The following is a 21,706-nucleotide window of genomic DNA, read 5'->3' on the forward strand; positions in this document are numbered from 1 at the left end:
TAACGGTGGCGGTAAACCCGCCGCCACCGTTGTTTCCGGACCGCCTGATCCCGACCCCTGCAGGCGGGAGGTGATGTTCCCGCCAGGTCTGACCTGGCGGGTTTAACACCGCCCGCCTGCAGGCGGACGAGGAAACACCGGCAGCATTACAAGATGCTGCCGGTGTTTCCATGATCCCGATTCCCATTGAGTCCCATAGGACTCAATGGGAATGGGGATTTACACCATTCCGCCTCCGTGATTCCCGGAAAACCGGGGTTGTGATGCCCCTGTAATTCCGGGAATCACGGAGGCGGAATGGTAATACGAATCCGGCGTTAACCAGGCGGTTTTACCGCCTCGGTTAACGCCGGACTCGTAATGAGGCCCAGTGTCTTTCCTTAAGAATATAGTCATTAAAATATAGCATCAGTAGAATTATTCATTGGGCAACCAAAACCGAATTTGCCCGTGTATTTTGCTTTTCTTTAAAAATGCGATTTGAATTTCCTATAGAAAAACCCATGCCCTCATCCTATAAAGAGTCATCCCTTCCCCTTAGTATCCTATCTGTTTTGTGCCTTTGTTCCTCATCCCAAAAACCGATTTCCGATTTTGACTGCTAAGTCCATTTTCTTACCTGTTTGTCATTTTAAAGCCTGTGTAAAATAAGTGCCCTGCTCAGTAGCCTGTAGGCTTCTGTGTCTTTTTACTGCAGCCACACGAATTTCTGTCTATAAGTAAACAGTAAAACTTGAGTATGCCATTTTGCTCATTTTGGGGGTTTTCATTTCGTTTTTGGTCTCCCATTCTGAGGTGGTGGGTTGAATTGTTCCCTCTTATTTCTGACTCCTTGCCACTGCTTTCCATCCACACAGAATTTAGTCAGCAGGTTTTTGGGGGAAGTGTTGCAGGGAGAGTGCTTAACCTATGTGCCATTTGTGATTGTGAAGAAAAGTGATTTTGTTTTCATTAAAGGTGTAGGTATCGCATGTTAAACATTTACATTTGTATTGCCACACCGTGGTAGCTGCTGCCATACATTTTGTTTTGCTTTGATTTTTCGATTTCAATTCTTAAATAAATAAATATTTCATTGTTATACACTGGTCTGGTTCATGGTCCATTGCGACACGGGGTATTTGTTATGGTGGGTGTGAGACGGGTTGTGTGCCTTCTCAAAAAAGAACCCAGGGTTCAAATAAAAATTTAAAAGGCGTTTTTTATTGTGCCCCACCTTCATTGTCAGTGGAAGAAGTCCTTGGCTGGAGTGTGCCGTGTCCTAAAATCTGTTACAACATTTACCAGCCTTCAGGCACTACCACGCTGTTCCTCTTTGAATGGGCTGATTTCTGCTCCTCCTTACTTTCATGCACCTCGAACCTCCTCCTCTTGGGTGACTTCAACATCCAATTGGATGCCCATGCCTCAGCATCCACTCTTTTCATTGACCTCTGCACCCCTCTCTCCCTCTCCATTCTCCCTTCCGGTCCAACCCATTCAGCTGGACACACCCTGGACGACATCATCCACGAATAACACCTGATATGACTCTGAACTTGCAGCCCTGAAACGAAAGTGCAGAGCAGCATAACGGAAGTGGAAAACCCCAGGTTCACCCTCTGACAAACTGGCATGTCGCCTGTGTTAGGGAGAATTCTCTGTTTAGGCTGAATTTCCTAACCTAGTGAGTCCCCCAGCAGCTTTGCTGGATTTTTGGGGTTTATTTTTTTTCTCCTGCCAAGAGTGAGACTCTTTTACCCTCACTCTTGGGCATGACTTGAGAGTATTTTTGTGACTTGCTATGTGCTTATGGGCTATGGGGTATTTTTTCCCCATAGGCTATCATTGGTTTTTGAATGTGTGTTACACAGCACCCTCAGTGCAGTAACACAGGGGTGTCATAGAGACCCCCAAACATAGACTCCACACCCTGGGACTGACTACTGTCTCCCTGGGTCTGTAAAGTCACCATTGACTTTACTAGTCTTAACTTAGGAACTTAACCAGTACAAACCATCATACTGTGGAAGTACTGGTAGGGGCAATTAGATTGCCCCTGGGTCTGTTGTCGAGGGGGTACTGTCCCGTCCCCCCTCGCCGAGTTTCTGGCTGGTGGCAGTGGATACCACGGAAATATTCCACCGGAATATTTCCCAATGGGATTTCCCATTGATTTTAATGCACCACTTTTTGGTGCAACGTTAAAGATACCGCCGGTTTATTTATTTAAAATAAATTCACCGGTTGGGATTTTTTGCCGGAACTCGCCGCCAAAATGGCGTCTAGGTTCACTTCAGTAACTCTGAACCCGAGTCGAGCCTTTGTTCCACTTTGGGCGGGCTTCTGCACAGAAGCCCTCCAAAGTGGTGCCATTCTGTCTGGGTACCACAGGGGGTGTGGGAGGGGGTTTAGGCACCCTGGACTGAGTTGCCTTGCCAACTCATGTCGCACTCTAGTGTGATTGGCCCAAGTGGTGACCCGCCCCGCTCACCACTTAGCATGTTTGAGTGACAGCTAGGCTGTATGAATGGGGGTTTGCTGCATAAAAGCAGGGTTTTTGGGACTGGTTCTTCAGAAGTCGCCACAGGACCTAAGAAGCCGAAGAGGGAGAAGCCGAGCCGACCTGCCAAGACGACACCACCGGTGGAGCCCTGCGGAACCGTCTCACCACTTTTCCCAACGACAGAGGAGATCTCCCGCCTGGAGAGTCTCCTTCCCTTGACTGGTGGGGACAACCAGTTTCTGCCTTCTTTTCACCACCCTGAAGCATCTCGTGGCCGCCTTGCCTGTGCCAAGCACCCCGGCAACCGGGATACCACTTTTTACCTCAACCGTGAAAGTGGGGTAACATCCTTTTAACTGGAAAACTCCACGGCTGGTTTCTTCCCTGGTAGTGCAACGACCTTCAGCTTTCCTCCACGTCGAGATCTTCTCGCCGCGACTTGCACCCACTACCAGGAACAACTGCCACCACTGGAGGATCCTTTCCATTTTAAAGGTACCGTGTTCCGCCCGGCTTCCCTTGCCACCGATTGTACGGGGTAGATTTAGCCCTCGGCTCTCGAACCTGGGTAAGCCTGGGACACCCTAACTAAACTTTTCTAAACTTAGTAAAACCTTTTCTACTCACCTGTAAAGACTTGTGACATTGTGTGATCTTGGGCATTTTTTCGCCTGGCTTGCCCTAGAGTGGGCCTGGCAACCGAACTTCCTTGCTCCTCAATAGACTGCCTTTCTAAACTCACTGTGAATCTCTGAAAAGTGTTTTGCCTTGCTATTTTCATTACTTTTGCCTTTTCCCTCCCTTTTTAACTAACTTGTTGGAGTGCCATCTAATGTTAAGCGCTCACCTCTGTTTGGAAATAAGTGGTGTTAACTTAGACTTGTCCAACAAATAACTAGGGATGTACATATAAGGAATAGTGATTGTGTTTTGACTTACTTACCTTTTCTGTGCTAGTGTAATTTATGAGTGTGTCTTTTAAATAAATAATTATATACTTTTACACCTAGCTCTGGTCAGTGTTTGCTTGTACTACAGTGCCTCTGTACCTATTATGTATGCTCTATATACTGCCTAACTCTTCTTGAGGGAAGTCTGACTGCTCAGCCGCAGCTACCAGGTAAATCTGTGTGGTACAGACTGCTACCAAGTGGGTTTACTGCCAAACACCTGTAGTCTTAAATCTTTTGCAGTGGTCCCAGAGGGAACTGCACAGGTTTCTGCCTAACACTGGTGTACAGCGGTGGGATTTGTATTGAGTATACACTTTAGTGTACTTTTGAGATACCTTACTGCAACTAACCACAAAGCTTAAGCACAAAAAGAAAAAAGTCATTTTCTAACAGGTCTGCTATGGAAAGTTATAGTCAAGAGTCCCTTGCTACAAAAACTGCTGATTGTTTAAGAGTTCTCTGTAAGCATAAGAATCTCATGACTAAAGGAAAGAAAAGAAAATGGAGCTAATAGAAAGGTTGTTAGAAAACCAAAGTCTGGATGATGGTTCAGAGGAACCTACCACTCCAGCAAATGTAGAGAACAGCAATGATATTGATATTGAACAAAGTATTGATGATCTTGGGTCAGAACCAGAAGAGGAAGATGAAACTATTGTAGATGTTCCCTCTAGGCCTCTGTCTGCTCTACCAGCTGTACCTACTGGGCCTTTGCCAGGTCCCACATTTGGTCCTCAGTACTACGAACTGGAGAAAATGACACTTGAATTAGAGTACAAGAAACTTAATGCTCAAACTGACAAAGAACTAAGGCTAAGAGAAATGGAGGTCAAGTATGAGCTAGAAATGAAAAAATTGTCTATTGAGAATGCTTCTCTCTCTGGCTCCTCTAGAAGTTCCAGTCCTAAAAGACCCCGGATACCTAAAAAACTGATTGGTATGTATGAGCCTAGGTTGGATGTGTTGGATTGGTTGTCTATGTTTGAGTATAATCATGGGCTCCAGAACATCACAGGTAATGAGTTACTCATGTGGTTGTTCTCTAGGCTCCCCCCTGTTGCGACTGATGCAGTAATGGAGTTGGGGGAGGAGGATAGGAAAGAGTATGAATGTGTGAAACTAGCTTTGATAGCTAGGTTTGGGAAGACCCCTTCCCAGTATCTTAGGAGGTTTAGAAGCCTCAAAAAGCATGATGGTACCCCTTGGGCTACCTGGGTGTGTGAAGGGTTGAAAAACTTAGAGGGATGGATTAAGGGTTACAAAGTGAACACTTATGAAGGAATGAGAAATCTTGTAATGATGGAGTCAATTTATGATGCCTGCTCTCCTGAGCTCAGACAGCACTTGGCTGATTCACGGGAATTAGACCCTAGGAAGCTAGCTAAGGCTGCTGACTTGTGGGTTGCCAACAGGGCTACTCACAAGGATTCTGGGGTAACTCAGAAGAAGGATGAGGGGAGACAGCCTAAGAAAGACTCCAAAGAGAATTCTAATAATTCCAATTCCAAAGAGGGCCCCAAACCACACCATAAGGGTAAGCCACCTGGGAAAACACAGCAGAGTAGTATACCTTCTGGTGCCAAACCAGAAGGAGGTCAGAACAAGCCTCCATTCCAAAGGACCTTTGGATCCTGTTATGTTTGTAAGGCTACTGACCATGTGAAAGGAGATCCCAGATGTAAGGGTAAACCTTCAGGGATCCAGCATGTCTCCTTAGCCTTCGCTCCAGAGGAGGAAGTCCCTATGGCAAGTGGAAACTTTCTACTACTGCCTGATGAACCCACTGGAGTCTCAGCCAGTGTTTCTTTAGTCTCTCTGGGGTTGTGGGAACAACAGAATTTAGATGTCTATAATTCTATCCCAGATAATACTAAAGAGTATTATAAGGACAGTGTCCACGTGAATGGTCAGGAGACTCCTGCCATCAGGGACACTGGGGCCAGCATAACTGTGGTGGATGAATCATTTTTCAAGGCAGAGGATGTTGCTAAGGCACCCAAATGCCTCACCAAGTTAGCTGGAGGGCCTGTGCAGATGTGTCCCCAGTTACCAGTTCTCATCCAGTGTAATGATATGGCTGTGAAGATACCTGTCAGTATACAATGTGAAGTCTCAGGAAGGGTTCTGTTGGGTAATGACCTGAAAGCTCTTGGAGTTGTGTCACATACCTCCAGACCTCCTAGTAAAAGGTTACAGGAGCTCACCAAACCTGCAAGAGAGAAAACCCTGCAAGGTTTATCTCAGGAGATGATGACAGAAATCACTCCTCTTCCACTGGAGCAACTTACTGCAGTAACTACCAGATCAGGAGCAAAGGGGCAACCCAAGACTCCTAGGAAAAAACCTACAGCAAGCACTCCAGTGCTTCCAACAAGGACTTCCCCGAGGTTGTCCAAAGTTACACCTGTAACTCCACCTCCAGCTGAGGCTGAGAGGAAGGTACAACCCTGTCTGGTTGAACTAGACTCTGAAGAAGAGCTAGTAGGAGGCCCAGAACTTATTGGAGACCTGGACCCGGCTGACCATCCTGAGCTGCAGTCTTTACTGGCAGAAGGTGGACCCAGCAGGTCAGCTTTTTGTAAGGGACAAAAAGAATGTCCAACTCTGGAGGGCCTTTGCCAACAGGCAGCTTCTCAGGCTGATGGGCAAGAGCCTGGGAAGTATAGGTTACACTGGGAAGATGGCCTCTTCTACAGTGAACAAACTGGATCTGAACCTGGAGCCTACCAACGCCTGGTAGTGCCCCAAGAGAACAGGCAACAGTTCTTGCAACTAGCCCACGAGATTCCTTTGGCTGGTCACTTGAGCTTCAAGAAGACCAAGGAAAGGCTCTCTCTCTACTTTTATTGGCCAAAGATGGGGGCTGAAGTAGATAGATATTGCAGGAGCTGCCATACCTGCCAGACTTCTGGTAAGGTTGGTTCCAAGAATGTGGCACCTTTAGTGCCTCTCCCAGTTGTGGGAGTCCCATTTGAAAGGGTAGGGATTGACATTGTTGGTCCCCTTGATCCCCCAACCTCCTCAGGCAACAGGTTTATCCTTGTTGTAGTAGACCATGCTACTAGGTACCCTGAGGCAATTCCTATGAGGACTGTTACAGCTCCGGCTGTAGCTAAGGCCCTCCTTGGTATTTTTACCAGGGTTGGGTTTCCTAAGGAGGTGATCTCTGACAGGGGGTCAAATTTTATGTCCCACTACATGAAAGCCATGTGGAAAACCTGCGGAGTTACCTACAAGTTCTCAACCGCATACCACCCTCAGACAAACGGGTTGTAGAAAGGTTTAACAGAACCATGAAGAGCATGATAGGTGCTTTAGAAGAACCCCTTAAAAAGAAGTGGGACCTTCTACTGCCATGCCTTCTCTTTGCTTATAGAGAAGTCCCTCAGGAGGGAGTAGGTTACTCTCCCTTTGAACTTCTCTATGGCCATCCAGTCATAGGCCCCTTGGCCCTGATTAAGGAGGGGTTGGAGAGTGCTCCTTCCCCCAAGCCAGTCAGAGTGACTGACTATGTGATAGGTCTCCGAATGAGAATGTCACACATGATGGCAGAAGCAAGTGACAACTTGAAAGCTGGACAAGCTCTGATCAAACATTGGCATGATCAGAAGGCTAACATGGTTGAGTTTACTCAAGACCAGCTAGTTCTAGTTATGCTTCCAACAAGGCAGAGGGCCTTGCAAGACAAATGGATGGGACCCTTCAAGGTTGTGGGAAAACTTGGAGAGGTCAACTATCTGGTGGATCTGGGCAAACCCAGGGAAGCTCCCAGAGTCTTCCACACCAACCGCCTCAAAGCCTATGTCTCTAGACCAGAAGTAGGAGCCTTGCTTCTAGCTTCATCAGAAGAGGAGGAGGAGAGTGAAGCTCTGCCTGACCTCCTGAGGGGCTTACCTTTGGACGAAAAGGTTGAAGGAGTCAATCTCTCCTCAGATCTGAACCCTGAGCAACAGGAGGAGTGCAAAGCTATGTTAAATCAGTTTGCCCCCCTGTTCTCACTTTCACCAGGCTTGACCCCTTGGGGACAGCATGATATACTCACTGGTGACTGTCTGCCAGTCAAAAGCAGAGGATACAGAATGTCAGAACATGTCAGAACCCACATCAAAGGTGAGGTCAAGAAGATGCTTGATCTTGGGGTAATAGAGCCCTCTACTAGTCCATGGTCTAGACCAGTGGTGTTAGTACCAAAGGCAGGATCCAAAGAGTTGAGATTCTGTGTGGACTATAGAGCTCTTAATGCAGTCACCAAGACTGATGCCCACCCTTTGCCGAGGACAGATGAGTTGGTGGATAAACTTGGTGCAGCCAAGTACCTCATCACACTAGACCTTACGTCAGGCTATGGGCAAATAGCCCTGACAGACCATGCCAAGGAGAAAACTGCATTTTCTACCCCAGTTGGCCTATACCAATTCAAGGTTATGCCTTTTGGACTAAAAAATACACCTGCAACATTCCAAAGGATGGTGAACCAAGTTCTAGCTGGGATGGAGGACTTCTGCCTGGCATACTTGGATGACATTGCAATCTTCAGCCACTCCTGGGAGGACCATGTGAACCACTTAGGACATGTTTTGCAGGCTCTTGAGCAGGCCAATCTGACCATAAAGGCAAGCAAATGCCAAATTGGACAGAGTAAAGTGGTCTACCTTGGACATGAGGTAGGAGGTGGAGAGATAAGGCCTTTGCTCAGCAAGATTGAAGCTGTGCAAAATTGGACAACACCTACTACTCAGACCCAGGTGAGAGCCTTCTTAGGCCTCACTGGGTATTACAGGAATTCCATTGAGAACTATGGGACCATAGCTTCTCCTCTGAATGTGATATCCTCTCCAAAATTCCCTAAGAAGGTCAAATGGAATGAGGAATGCAATCAGGCCTTTGAAAACCTGAAGAAAGCTCTTTGCCAAGCTCCAGTATTCCGAGCTCCTGACTACCACCAAACTTTCATTGTACAAACTGATGCTTCCAATGTAGGTATAGGTGCAGTTCTTAGCCAACTGGATGAGAAGGGTAGGGAACACCCCATTTGCTTCATCAGTAGAAAACTGAAGGATCCTGAAACAAGGTGGGCAACAATAGAAAGAGAATGCTTTGCTATTGTGTGGGCACTGAAGAGGTTTAGGCCATACTTGTATGGTTCTACTTTTGTCATTCAGACTGACCACCAACCCTTGAGATGGTTAATGCAAATGAAAGGGGAAAATCCAAAACTATTGAGATGGTCAATCTGCCTCCAGGGTTTTGATTTCACCATTGAGCACAGGTCAGGTTGTCACCATCAAAATGCTGATGGACTCTCTAGGATGTATGTCATCGACTAGAGGTATGAGGTTCATCCAGGAGTGGATTAAATCCTCCTGTCCCTTAGTCTGGGGGGGGGGCGAGTGTTAGGGAGAATTCTCTGTTTAGGCTGAATTTCCTAACTGAGTGAGTCCCCCAGCAGCTTTGCTGGATTTTTGGGGTTTATTTTTTTTCTCCTGCCAAGAGTGAGACTCTTTTACCCTCACTCTTGGGCATGACTTGAGAGTATTTTTGTGACTTGCTATGTGCTTATGGGCTATGAGGTATTTTTTCCCCATAGGCTATCATTGGTTTTTGTATGTGTGTTACACAGCACCCTCAGTGCAGTAACACGGGGGTGTCATAGAGACCCCCAAACATAGACTCCACACCCTGGGACTGACTACTGTCTCCCTGGGCCTGTAAAGTCACCATTGACTTTACTAGTCTTAACTTAGGAACTTAACCAGTACAAACGATCATACTGTGGAAGTACTGGTAGGGGCAATTAGATTGCCCCTGGGTCTGTTGTCGAGGGGGTACTGTCCCGTCCCCCCTCGCCGAGTTTCTGGCTGGTGGCAGTGGATACCACGGAAATATTCCACCGGAATATTTCCCAATGGGATTTCCCAATGATTTTAATGCACCACTTTTTGGTGCAATGTTAAAGATACCGCCGGTTTATTTATTTAATATAAATTCACCGGTTGGGATTTTTTGCCGGAACTCGCCGCCAAAATGGCGTCTAGGTTCACTTCAGTAACCCTGAGCCTTTGTTCCACTTTTGGCGGGCTTCTGCACAGAAGCCCTCCAAAGTGGTGCCATTCTGTCTGGGTACCACAGGGGATGTGGGAGGGGGTTTAGGCACCCTGGACTGAGTTGCCTTGCCAACTCATGTCGCACTCTAGTGTGATTGGCCCAAGTGGTGAGCCGCCCCGCTCACCACTTAGCATGTTTGAGTGACAGCTAGGCTGTATGAATGCGGGTTTGCTGCATAAAAGCAGGGTTTTTGGGACTGGTTCTTCAGAAGTCACCACAGGACCTAAGAAGCCAAAGAGGGAGAAGCTGAGCCGACCTGCCAAGACGACACCACCGGTGGAGCCCTGCGGAACCGTCTCACCACTTTTCCCAATGACAGAGGAGATCTCCCACCTGGAGAGTCTCCTTCCCTTGACTGGTGGGGACAACCAGTTTCTGCCTTCTTTTCGCCGCCCTGAAGCATCTCGTGGCCGCCTTGCCTGTGCCAAGCACCCCGGCAACCGGGATACCACTTTTTACCTCAACCGCGAAAGAGGGGTAACATCCTTTTAACCGGAAAACTCCACAGCTGGTTTCTTCCCTGGTAGTGCAACGACCTTCAGCTTTCCTCCACGTCGAGATATTCTCTTCCTCTGGACGACGCCACAACTTGCACCCACTACCAGGAACAACTGCCACCGCTGGAGGATCCTTTCCATTTTAAAGGTACCGTGTTCCGCCCGGCTTCCCTTGCCACCGATTGTACGGGGTAGATTTAGCCCTCGGCTCTCGAACCTGGGTAAGCCTGGGACACCTTAACTAAACTTTTCTAAACTTAGTAAAACCTTTTCTACTCACCTGTAAAGACTTGTGACATTGTGTGATCTTGGGCATCTTTTCGCCTGGCTTGCCCTAGACTGGGCCTGGCAACTGAACTTCCTTGCTCCTCAATAGACTGCCTTTCTAAACTCACTGTGAATCTCTGAAAAGTGTTTTGCCTTGCTATTTTCATTACTTTTGCCTTTTCCCTCCCTTTTTAACTAACTTGTTGGAGTGCCATCTAACATTAAGCGCTCACCTTTGTTTGGAAATAAGTGGTGTTAACTTAGACTTGTCCAACAAATAACTAGGGATGTACATATAAGTAATAGTGACTGTGTTTTGACTTACCTTTTCTGTGCTAGTGTAATTTATGAGTGTGTCTTTTAAATAAATAATTATATACTTTTACACCTAGCTCTGGTCAGTGTTTGCTTGTACTACTGTGCCTCTGTACCTATTATGTATGCTCTATATACTGCCTAACTTTTCTTGAGGGAAGTCTGACTGCTCAGCCACAGCTACCAGGTAAATCTGGGTGGTACAGACTGCTATCAAGTGGGTTTACTGCCAAACACCTGTAGTCTTAAATCTTTTGCAGTGGTCCCAGAGGGAACTGCACAGTTTTCTGCCTAACAGCCTGTACCAAAGGTAAAACAGACTAGCCATCCATGCCAAGAAAAAGGCCCACATTTAAGCATTGGTATCGGGTGCTTACAATAACACGGCTGAACTTTTCAAAATCTGCGGGGAGCTAGCCAACTCTTCCGCAATCTCCTCCTCCCCTATTCCTTCCCAGCTCCTCTGCAATGCACTCGTCACACACTTTTCCACCAAAACTCAGGACACCCAGAACTCCCTTGTTACTCACCTGCCAAACCCATCCCACACCTCCTTTCTTCCCTGGGCCACTCACCTTCCTCCTTCGGCCTTCTCCTCCTTCACCCCGTTCACACATGAGGAAGTTACCAGAGTTGTCCGCTCTATGGCGGCTTCTTCCAAATAGGTACCCCCTTCCTTGTCCAGAACCTTCAATGACAACACTGGCTTTCTTACCGCCGCACTCTCTGATTTCTACAACCACTCTTTCGCCACTGGCTCTTTCCCCTTCTCCCTCAAGCACTGCCTTGTTCGCCCACTATTGAAAAAGCCTTCAGCAGACCCTACCTGTCCATCCACCTAACACCCTATTTCAATCACCCCCTTCCTGGGGAAACTACTGGAGAAGCTGGCCTTGCCCCGGCTCAAATCACACACTGAACTTGTCGGTGGTCACCACTATCATCAATCTGGATTCCGAGCATCCAGAGGCACTGGAACTGTCCTTCTGAACACTTGTGAAGAACTGCTCGTATCCCTGGACTCCAACTCCCCAGATGTCCCCCTTCTACTTGCTCTCCCTTCTTCCTTTGACACTGTCAACCATTCCATCCTCATACAAAGGCTCCATGATACCCTTGGTATCTTGGAACGGGCACTGGAATGGCTGACCTCATTCCTAACTGACCGCTCTTCCCATCTCATCTTGGGCACCTTCTCCTCTCCTACTTCCTTTTCCACCTGTGGTGTCCCCCAAGGATCTATTATTTCCCTCTGCCTCTTCAACATCTACCTTGCTCATCTGGCACTCCTCATCTCCACCTTCTCCACCAACTTCCAGTGTTGTGCAGATGGCACGCATCCCTTTTTCAGACTTCCTGATGACTCACTTGCACCTTCTTTCATCCATGACTTCCAGGCTTGGTGCACTTCCAATGATCTCTGTCTAAATGCCAAAAAAAAGAGATTTCTTAGATTGGGACCCCTGCTCCGTCCTTCTTCCCTTCTCTCTGGCCTTCCACCTTGGGCTCTCCCCCTGCTCCCTCTTCTGAAGCCAGAAACATTGGTGTCATCTTTGACTCCTCTCAATCCTTCCTCCTCACACGCTGGACATTGCCAAGAAGTGACACTTCCAATTCCCCCATTTCTCACTTTCCCCTAGAAGCTCAATGTTTCCCAAGCCCTGGTTCTCTTTGGGCTTGACAATTGCATCAGTCTCCTCCTCAACCTACCTTCTTCCACTCTACGACCCCTTCAGTTAATCCAGAAAAGAGCATCAAGACTTATCATTGGCCTTAAGCCCAGAGACCACATCTCTCCTGCCCTAAAAACCCTCCACTGGCTCTCGGTTGCTGCACAGATCAAATACAAATCCCTCTAGATCATCCACAAGGCTGTCCGGATCCATGGATCACATTAACTGCAACTCTCTCTTACCAAATACTCTCGTCCTAGCCCTTTACGCTTCTCTGGAACCAACTCTCTGTGTGTAAAGCATTTAGCTAAACACAGAGCAGGAGGCCGCTCGCTTTCGTCAGTTGGATCCCTCCTTTGTAACATCCTCTCCCTCCCTCTGTGTCTTGAGCAGGACCTTCTTAAGTTCCGAAAGTACTTCAAGACTCTCCTCTTTTCCTCATCCTTCCCTTCTTCCCTCCTCTGCCAATCTCACAGTTGCTGTGATTGGTGTCTTGGACCCTTATGCATCCTTGGGGACACTGACCATTCACACCCAATCTCCCCAGCTTCTATCTAACTTCAGCACTTGCCTCAGCATACCCTCTGCACTGAAGAGTTGCACTTATCAAACAGTGCGGTTCCTTTGCTGTTTAGCACTTACCATACCTTGCACTTAATCTGCGGCTCTCCCTAGATCACGGACACCCCAGCACCTACCGCACTGCCCTCTTCCTTGCTGCACTTGTACGTTCTGAATACTCACAAGTCATAGTAGATTCGGCCATCCCTTCCATCACTATATTTTTTGTATTTAATTGTACTGCTATCCCATGCTCACTCCCTGCCTTTGGGCGCTTTGAAACAGAATTTATTTCCTGCATAAGCGCCTAACAAGCAAACAATAAATAAATAAATAAATAAATGCATACATGTGTAATTTCTGCAAGGCTGGTAAGGTGGCACACCATTTTTCTCTAGTCTCTTGTTATCCTGCCACCCGTACCCACACGTACCACACCCTTGAATCCTCTCACTTCTCTGCCTCTTACAGCAAAGTGGTGCATTCAAACAACTTTGATGCACCCATTTAATAAATGTCCTATTAGCAGGCCCTTAAGTAGTAGATGATTGTGGGGCAAGCACTATAGGTTTTGCCTCTCATCTCTGGCAATGGTTGCTACCAAACCAGCACCTTCACTTTGGTGTCCCATGCAAGTGAACCTAAAGATATTGCATTTGCCACAGTTGCCTATGCTTGTCAATGGTTTTCTGTCATCTTCTGAATTGTACATTTTGCAACTCCTATAAGTCAACATCTACAATCACAGACCATGAAGGGTTACAGTTGAGGTTGGAGGTGGACGAAGCAATAGGTAGCTTCAACCAGGAAAACAATGAGTAGGCATGGTTTATCAACTATAGAAGACAACAATGTTTTGGAGAAGTGAATACTATGATGTGTGCAAGGAGGGTTCATCCAAGGGGGACTAATTAGAAGGGTTCCTCCTGTATGTTGAACATTACATGTGCATCCCAGAGCCAAGGGTATTTATAGAATGGTCAATTCTCAAGAGGGGGGACAGCTTATCCTCCAGCATATAGCTCACAAGCTCGGGAAGGGTGCGCTCAAGATCAGACAGTGTATCAGACACATATGCCGCAAATGCAACAGGCACAGCAGCCACACCAATTACAGCAAGCACTAATGAAACCACCATAAGGGCAGTCGCATCATGCCCCTATGCAGATAAAGCAGAATGCAAACACGGGACAATTCTTGAGACCTATAATAGGGCGTGTCACTTTGGTGGGAGTGAATCCTTTACAGGTACAGGGATATGCATGTTTCCACAATAGGATAGCTCACAGGGTGACTTGATGTGTTCAGTACTATCGGTGACACCAGACCCCCCCAAGAGGAACCAAGGGTCGATGTGACTATAGGAGGCAAATCTTTTCATTTTTAGTAGGCACTGGGGCTACTCGTTCATGTATACGAGAGTGAAAATATCCAATGTCGGAAAATGCATGAATGCTCAAGGGTTCTCTGGAGCTACAAGTCGAGTTACTTTTACTGATGAATTACCAGTCTCTAAAGGAGAGTGTGACATGTCTGTTCCATTGTTGTATTCACGACAGACAGAGATTTGATGACAAAACTCAACATAACAATTTCTTTTATTGACGAAGGAATAGTGTGTTCCACTCCTGAATACACTACATGATGTAGGCAAATTTATATTGCCATTTACAGGGCAATTGGCTCTGCAAGGCGTTTCAATAGAGCCAGAGGTTTTTCTTTATGGGGTGAGCATTCTGTTAAGATGGCTACCTGTTTTAGTGGGGAAGACTATGAGAATACCTGACTAATTCTTGTTCTGACCACAGTTACCCATGGATGAAGAGGCGGGCAGACCATCCCAATAGAATTAGATGCAGCCATTGTATGAGGGGAAATGGTGATGCTCGAAGGAATGGAGGACAGTGATAGCTATTGAGGAAGGGTGTAGGTTGACTGACGTCACTGATGATGATATGTTTAGAGACGACCCAACAGATGATGAAGTAGTGTTTTTTATGAACATTATATATTCGATTAGAATAAAGAAAAGGGAGATCCCACAGTGCATGGCAATAATGCGGCAACGCCCAGCATTCTTTTACAAAAACTTGGAGAAAGTGCCAATCGCCTTATTGTGAAAGCAAAAAGAAGATATCGAGGCTGAGTACCCCAAAAGGAAATACACCAAACGCGGGTTCAAAAGATACACAGATCTTTATTCTACAAATGAACAGTTTCAAAGGACAAAGCAACAGATAGCTATCAGGCCCTCAGTACAACACAGCAAATACCAGCCCTGTTCGGTGGTGCAGTGAGTGGGACTGTACATCAGAATAGTCGCACCTTTTATACAATCCAAAACATGATGTCCAACCCACTTGTAAGTTAATGAATCTCAGATCTAGGGTCCCTGCCGAGTTCACTTCTAATTTATGCATCTATACATTTACGGATTATCCTTAATACATTCTCCAACAAGCTACAATAGCAACAGTGTGTTTTTGGATTTCATATTGAGCCTTCATACACGTTTATACAATATAGTTAAAAAAGTGTTCACATTAGATGCCCGAACAGTATTGTGCACAATCTATATGTTCATGGATTAGTATCGTTGGCACAGGTAATCCTCTATACACAGGTCAACGAAGGACAAGGTCTCAGTACATGACCCTAACATTTGGCCTGCGGGCAGTTTACACATTAACTTGTACACAGAGGTCAAGACAGCCATGTTACATTCAAAACGACACTGTCCACCATCTTAGAACACAGGGTGACTTTAGAGTGAGAATCTAAAATGCCTGATGAACCTAAAATGGCGGCTAACACAGATTTAAGGTCAGGACCTTGCAACGCGGATTTCCTCGCAGAGTGACTTGGCCTAGGCCAATGTATATACATACGATCTAGAGGATATCATATGATTTCCCATTCGACAAATCCTCCTTTTGGCCTCTGCCAAGTGCTAAACTACTTCTAATCATTTTATGAATAACTCCACGTCTCAACGTCCATACACCCTGAATCACCATCGGAAATATCAATTGCCATTAGATCGGTCACTAGAATTTCTTTCAACACATATTCATTGGAGTTCTTGTCTGGGGCGTATACCTTGCGTCCTAATGTACCCATCGCCTGTGCGCAACATCCTCCTAACATCGAACATATACCAGGATGGCATTGTATACAACAAAAAAGGAACAACAGAATTCCCAAAATGATCAGCAAGACCGAAAGTACCTTCCAACCCCAAGATCGCAAGAAGTCCCAGAACCAAGCGCTAAAATCCCAGTTTCCCTCGGGAACATGCACTTCTGAAGTTAGGACATGCAGATTCTGTATTGCCTTGAAGATAGTTGGGGAGGAATCTGGCACGAAAATACAGCAAGCGGACCCCACTAATTTACATACCCCTCCACTTTCAGCCAGGATGACATCTAATGCCATCCGGTTCTGAAGTGCTACTAACCTTATTGCTTTCTGTTCTAGAGTCATATTATAGAGTATGTCAGTGGTCCCGTTGAAGGTTCGCTCCAGCACTCTCGCTGGTCTCCTGATATCTTCAGAGTTCATTATTTGTACCCAAAATGGCACAAAGGACTTACCTACAATGCCCAGAATTTGTGCTGAAGTGTCACCATCCTCGTCCCGCCATGGACGAGCTTTTAAAACCTCTACAGTACTGGCTATGAATACCATGGAAATGTTACATTACCGCAAACAAAGTAGACACACTCGCCTACATACAAAGGTCTGTCTTCGCCAGTCAAATTCGCAACGTTGGCGCAACCTTTAAAATCACCCATTGACTGAGTACCATTCCTCTGTATGCAGAAAGAAACTGAATCGGGGCTATGGTTAATAGTGTACGAAGGAGGCGTGGCATCCTTATTGCCCATGGGAGCCATTTTAAAAGAAATCAAAGATTGAAATTGACGAGACAGTCTGTCGGAAGGCCTAATAGAAGCAACATTGGGCTTACTCCTATTTGCAAAGAGCGAGCACCCCAAGGGAGTCAGAACACGTTTTTCAAACTGATTCAAATTAGTCCCATCAAAATTCCCTGAGATGCTGTCATTCCAGCGACCAAAGAATAGTGCTCTAAGAGAAGCATAGCATGCAGTTGTTAAAGGTAAAGGATGAATATACCAACCTAGCCCCTTATCCCCATGTTGCGGAAAATGTGAGCAGACCCAACAGTTGGACTTATAAAAAATGGCATGTGTAGCATTCATGATAAGTAATAATGTGTTCTTATGATATCTCTGTCTATGCTAAGAATCCCTAGGAGATAGAGTGTGCAGATGCACGAAAGGAGTAGAAACAGTAGGTACATTTTCAGTCGGCAACAAATTCTCAAGCGCATGTACTTCTTCTAGGTACCAGAAGCCTAAAACAATGACTATTATAAAACCAATCAACATTATCACAAAGCAGCAATACGTTTTCGGGGCCAACATAGTTAAATGTTCCTTCCCGTAGCTGCTCACACAGTCTTTTCCCTTTTCCATATGAGCAGAAGCGGTTGCAGGCATTGTAGTCTTCAAACGAAAACCACCAATGTTTTTAGCTGGCGACCTCCAGGCCGAACATCTTCTAAGTCCTTCCACAAACCCTAGCCAAGAGAATTACTTTTTTTTCAAACAATTAATCGGGCCAAAAAGCAAGCCCTTGATGACTTTCCTCTTTTCCAAGTGCACAGCCGAATCGTGCCGTAACTCTATTTCCTTGGACGCAGATCGTACCTCGCGATCCCTGGTACTGATTGATCCGTGAACAACGTGTCGTCACTTCCCACTGGAAGCGGCTAATGAACGGAAGTAAGGTTAGAGGCACAGTTGGGTATCACCTCTGGAAGCAAAATGGTTGGAGAGTGTGGGGGTGTAATGGCTGTTTCCCCAGACCTCACAGGATCCTGGAGAAACCGCTGACACACTTTTGATGCTAGTTACTGCTTCGGGGTCATTGGTTGCAGTGCTGATGAGGGGTTCTTCTTCTTCTGTATAGTATGGCACTGGGTGTGGAATTTTCTTGGTGTGCGTTGCATGGATCCAATTTTTCCGGCCTGACACCCGCACCGCCGTCTGTGTGACCAGTAGGACCTGGAAGGGGCCCCACCAACGAGGTACAAGGCAAGACGATCATTCGAAGTACTTTACGAGGACCCACTCCCCAGGTCGTATGCTGTGACCGGGGCCCTCGTATCATACAGGTAAAGCCTCTCGCACCTGGTGATAAATCAAATACAAGTTTTTAGTCAACTGGCTACAGTAATCTGAAAGAAGTACATTTTCAACATTTCGCAAAGAACAATATTTCGGAATGTTCCAGATATTAGCAGGCCTCCCCATAACCACCTCAAAGGGAGAGAGTCCGGTCTTAGTTTGAGGGGTTGTATGCATCGATAACAACATGATCGGTAAGGCGTCCGGCCATTTTAGTTTGGTGCCGGCACACATCTTAGCGAGCTTGTTCTTGATAATGCCGTTGTGTCTTTCCACTAGTCCCGCACTCTGAGCGTGTCTGGCCAATGGAACCGTTTATTGATATGTATTCACGCGCATATCTGCAGAAGTACAGCAGCGATAAAATGTGGACCATTGTCCGACCAGATGACTCAAGGTAGCCCGAACCTTGGGAAGTACTCTTTTAACATAGTCTTTGCAGTAGTCATGGCTGTAGCGTCTTTAACAGGAAAAGCCTCAACCCATTTGCTAAAAGCACAAATGACAACTAGCACATATTTCAGATTATTACACAGTGCCATCTCAATAAAATCAAAGTGTATAACCTCGAAGGGGACAGAAGGTGGACCAAAACTTCCTCTAGGAGTTGACGTTCCCTTTCCCACATTATGCTGTAAACAGATCATGCAGTTTAGAACAAAGCCTTCAGCTACCTTAGAGAGTTTGTCGTTTACCCATGCTTTTTCCAACATTTTTGTGATTTTACAGGCACACATATGTGTGGGACCATGAGCCATAAAAACCATCATCATAATGTACGCATCGGGAAGTAGCCATTTCCCTTCAACTCTGTCCACCCAACACCCATCGTCATTGAGTTTCCCCAAGCCCTCAGCCCATTTCTTGGACTCTTCTAATGGGGCATCGGCTTGGATATCCCTTACGGAATCAATACCCTCATCCATTGTACAGGCATTTGTGGCTTCCCTCGAAGTATACATGTCTGAAGAGAGATCAGCGCCAGTCTGTTTAGCTATCTGATCAGCAAAAGCGTTCCCTTTTCCTACATCATCTACACTCTTTAGATGCGCTGGGCATTTTACGATAGCCAGCTGAGTAGGGAGTGCAAGCGCTGCGAGTAGCCGTACTATCAGGGAGCCATGCTGGATCTTTGTACCATGTGAAGTTAAGAACCCTCTTTCCGACCAAAGTCTCCCAAAGTTGTGAACCACCCCAAAGGCATACTGACTGTCAGTGTATATATTCACGGTAAGCCCTTCGGAAAGTTTGCAAGCTCGGGTCAATGCTACAATCTCTGCGGCCTGCGCAGAGTTATGCGTGATTCTCTTGGTTTCCACGACTGTGCTCAATGTAGTGATTGCATAAGCAGCTGTGGATGTACCATCCAGAAGTTTGAAGCAGGAGCCATCGCAAAACAGCTCCCGTTGTGGACTATTCAAAGGAGTATCATTTAGATCAATTCTACCCTTTGTCTCTTGTTCGGTAGTGTAAAGACAGTCATGTGACTCTTCGTCACTGCAAGCAGTACCTTGCGGGAAAGGTAAGAGTTCAGCCGGATTGATAACACAACACCTCTTAATTTGAATGTGTGGTGCAAACAAGATCAATTCGTATCTCGTCAACCGTGCAGAAGTGAAGTGTTGCATTTGAGTTCTGTTCAGTAGAACATCTACAGAGTGAGGTACCATCAGGGTTAAAGCATGGCCTAGGACCATTCCCTCACTCTGTTTTACAGACGCAGCAGCAGCGACAGCTCGCAAACATCTTGGCAAAGCGCATGCTACAGGATCAAGGATTGAAGAAAAGTAACCGCATGACCTATTCTTCCCTCCATGTTCCTGCGTTAATACAGCCAAAGCACATCCATCACATTCATGCACAAACAACACAAAGGCCTTTTCATAATTCGGTGTGCCCAAAACCGGTGCAGAGCACAATGCAGTCTTGAGCAAATGAAATGCACGCTGGTGCTCCATGTTCCACGGCAATGGTGAAGAAATGCCCTTCTTCATCAGAGCCAACATCGGCTTAATCGTTAACGAAAAGTTGGGGATCCACTGCCTACAGTACGAAGCCATTCCTATCAAGGCTCTAACTTCTTTCTGTGTATTTGGGACAGACATGCCAGAAATTAGTTTTATCCGTTCAGGCGTCAATCTTCTTCCCTCCTTTGACAGGAGATAGCCTAAATAGGCGACCTCCTGGCAACAATATTGAAATTTGTTAAGCAAAGCTTTATGTCCATGTTTAGCCAGGTGAATAAGTAACATCACAGTGCCCTCCTTACAAGCGCTTTCTGAATCAGCAGCTAAAAGCAGGTCATCAACATATTGAAGCAGTGTACAAGTAGAGGGCAACTAAAGGGTATCGACTTGTTCTTTCAAAGCCCTACTGTAAATGCTAGGACTTTCCGTGTAACCTTGTGGTGCACTGGTAAATGTGAAGGAGCGTCCGCCTTAGGTGAACGCGAACAAGTATCTACTGTCCTTGTGTATAGGAATACTAAAGAAAGCACTCTTTAGATCTACAACACTAAAGTGAGTAGCTGAACCTGGGATCATAGTTAATATCATCGTCACATCAGGCACAATTGGAAATTGTGGAGCAATGATCTTATTGATGGCACGCAAATCAATTATGAAACGAAAAGGAATTGCGTTATCACCTTTTTGGTACAAGGGCAAAATCGGACTATTGCACAAACTACCTGCAATTTCCTCAATCACCCCTTGATGCACAAAATCAGAGACGATGCATTTCAAAGCTTGCTTACCATCGATCGAGATCTTATACTGTGGAGTACGTGGCAGCTTTACTCCATGTTTCAAAACGATTCTAACAGGCTCAATTTGCAAAACACCGACATCATTGTCGTCAATTACCCACAAACACCCCAGAACATCACTAAATTCCGGCAGCAAAGGTCTGGTCAAGAATTGAGAGACAGAAAGTTGCTGTGGTGAAATCGTCAAATGCACTCCATCAGGAGAACAATTAATTACAGCATTTAATTCCTTCAACAGATTCAACCCCAGCAAATTCTCTCCACAATTCAAAGTCAAAAGGAATGGACAGTGGTCCATAAAGGGACCCAAAGAAATATGTACCGGCACAGAAACCGGGCAGACAACTGGTGTGCCAGAAAATCCTACAGAAACATTAGTTTGCCCTGACAGTGGAATGTTTGGAACCCGAGAATGATCAATGGAACATTCTGTGCCCCTGTATCTATCAAGAATAGATGTTTCCTATTTCCCATTATCATTTCAACATGGGGACCTTTCTGATTAACGGGAATAGGCATTGGTTCCCAACCCTGCTTCGGGCAATCCTAACGAAACAGTATGTCGTCAAAAGGAAGTTCTTCAGAGAGGTAAGCGGCAGAAGGATGGTCAAAAATGTTTCTAGTATCCACACTTGGTGCCTGATTATCCTGTGAAAAAGGCTGCTGTGAATCTTGAGCAAACTGACCTATACCAGGGCACCCTACTCCCGGACGACCTCTGGATCGTCTACCCATATTCCCAAATGTGCTATTTAACCTCTGTCAGAGGATCGGGCATTGTGCACGCCAATGACCCTCGTGCCTACAATAGGCACACTGGTTAATGTTTACCGGACCCAAGGGCACATTTCCTTGTGGAACATACTGACC

The sequence above is a fragment of the Ambystoma mexicanum genome, chromosome 13 (genome assembly GCF_040938575.1).
Source record: "Ambystoma mexicanum isolate Mex_15411 chromosome 13, UKY_AmexF1_1, whole genome shotgun sequence".
Classification (NCBI taxonomy): Eukaryota; Metazoa; Chordata; class Amphibia; order Caudata; family Ambystomatidae; genus Ambystoma; species Ambystoma mexicanum.